Here is a 2,485-nt window from a genome sequence, read left to right as displayed (position 1 = left end):
GGAAAGGCGTCGGCCTCCCAGGCCCGAGCTGGGGGAACGTGCGATGACCCAGGCGGGAAGCTGCGCCCCGTCCGAGTCAGACTCGGTCGTTGCGGCCCGCTGAGGCTCGCTTCGTTTCCGTAAAGCGGGGGTCGGGGGCGCGGCGCTGTGCCGGCGACTTGCCCGCGCGAGGCGCGCGCGCCGAGGCCCAAGCGGGAAGCTGCGCCCCGTCCGAGTCAGACTCGGTCGTTGCGGCCCGCCGGTCTCGCGCTACGGCCAGGATGCGGAGTTTGATCGACACTGGTGGGAGCCGGGGGGTCGAAGGGGTTCCGGCCGCCCCGCCGTCCTCAGCGCCGCTGTCACCCAGACGGGAAGCTGCGCCCCGTCCGAGTCAGACTCGGTCGGTGCGGCCCGCTGTGGCCAGCTGGCAACTAGCTACGGAAGGGTACCGGCGCTCCCGACGAACCCGCCGGGGTGGCTGGTGACCAACGCTGCGTTCGGCGCTTATTGCTGTGACCGGGAGGGAAGCTGCGCCCCGTCCGAGTCAGACTCGGTCGTTGCGGCCCCCCCGAGCCCGCACGCCTCTCGCGGAAGGTCATACGCCACCGGCGGCACGAAAGACGCCTCCCGCAACGCGGTAGTCGGGAAAGGCTATTCGGATAGTCGAGCAGAGTTGCGACAACACATCCCGCGGTGCCGTCTGGTTAGGCAAGGGTTTGAGAAACAGCATTCGCGGTAGACCGGCGCGGCCGGCGGACACCCACGCGGCGTGCCGCAATCGGATCGCGCGCTCGGCCTCCGTTGATTTCCTCTAGGTGGGTGATTCGGGGCGTCTCGGTCTCGCTGCCGTTCGGTCGCGCCAAGGCCTGCGGGGGCGGCGCGTAGCGCACGCTCTCGCGGCGGCCGAGGCGCTAGAGTGCGACCCGCAAGTGGGGAGGAACCGTCCACCCAACGCCGGCGCGAGCCGGGGCCGGTGGGGGCCCTACCAAGGCGGGTCATGAGTGCCAGTCGGTCAGTTCGGGAGAAGGGGAGGGTACTCGGAGGCCCGCCGGGAGCAGACGGGGGTCCGGAAGCTGAGGGGGGTGAAGGACGGCGGCCGGGAGCAGACGGCCGTCCCCGGGAGGGGGTGTTCGTTCACGTGCGGACGCCGGGAGCAGGCGGCCGTCACGCGATTCTGCCAACCGTTCCTACCGGCCTGTGTTTAAGGAGGCGGCCGGTCCTCCGTCCTTGGATGGATAAGATTCGCAGATTTTCGCCCGGCCTGTGTTTAAGGAGGCGGCCGGTTCCCTCCTTCCTTCCTTTCTTGGATGTATAACATTCGCAGATTTTCGCCCGGCCGGTGGTTTAAGGAGGCGGCCGGTCCTCCCTCCTTGGATGTATAACATTCGCAGATTTTCGCCCGGCCTATGTTTAGTGAGGCGACCGGTCCTCCCTCCTTGGATGTATAACATTCGCATATTTTCGCCCGGCCGGTGGTTTAAGGAGGCGGCCGGTCCTCCCTCCTTGGATGTATAACATTCGCAGATTTTCGCCCGGCCTATGTTTAGTGAGGCGACCGGTCCTCCGTGGAGAGCGACCCGCAAGTGGGGAGGAACCGTCCACCCAACGCCGGCGCGAGCCGGGGCCGGTGGGGGCCCTACCAAGGCGGGTCTCATTGCCTGTCGGTCAGTTCGGGAGAAGGTGGGGGTACTCGGAGGCCCGCCGGGAGCAGACGGGGGTCCGGAAGGTGAGGGGGTGAAGGACGGCGGTCGGGAGCAGACGGCCGTCCCCGGGAGGGGGTGTTCGTTCACGTGCGGACGCCGGGAGCAGGCGGCCGTCACGCAATTCTGCCAACCGTTCCCACCGGCCTGTGTTTAAGGAGGCGGCCGGTCCTCCACGAGAAGAATTCTGCCAAACGTTCCACCGGCCTGTGTTTAAGGAGGCGGCCGGTCCTCCCCGTCGTTCCGCCGGCTTGTGTTTAAGGAGGCGGCCGGTCCTCCACGAGAAGAATTCTGCCAAACGTTCCACCGGCCTGTGTTTAAGGAGGCGGCCGGTCCTCCCCGTCGTTCCGCCGGCTTGTGTTTAAGGAGGCGGCCGGTCCTCCACTATTCCTTCCTTGGATGGAAAGCATGTAGCACTTTGAAAATTTTCGAGCACTGTGACACTTTGAAAATTTTCGAGAGTTTTTGTACTTAGAAAATTTTTCGCTCTTGCACTTCCAGAGTGCTTTGCGGTAGCTCCTAGGTTCGCTGTCCGAGCATGTGAACACTTTTTGGGGGGGAACACATCGCTAGAGACACCAGCCGCCTGGTTCTCGGGGCCAAAACTTGTGTTCCCCACACTCGTTCTGACTATATTTTGCGATTTGGGGGTAAAGGTAATGAGTACAGTGACTAGGGGGACCAACTCATCGTACTCTGGCGCACCAACAGACCAAAGCTGGTACTGCACTTACCCCTGGTACCCCAACGCCTGGTACCTGACGGGCGAGAGGCTGATTTTTCGCTATTTGCGGCCGACCGAGGGA

The sequence above is a fragment of the Syngnathus typhle genome, unplaced genomic scaffold (genome assembly GCF_033458585.1).
Source record: "Syngnathus typhle isolate RoL2023-S1 ecotype Sweden unplaced genomic scaffold, RoL_Styp_1.0 HiC_scaffold_196, whole genome shotgun sequence".
Lineage (NCBI taxonomy): Eukaryota > Metazoa > Chordata > Actinopteri > Syngnathiformes > Syngnathidae > Syngnathus > Syngnathus typhle.
The sequence above is the reverse complement of the archived record's forward strand: the minus strand, read 5'-3'. Positions refer to the sequence as shown.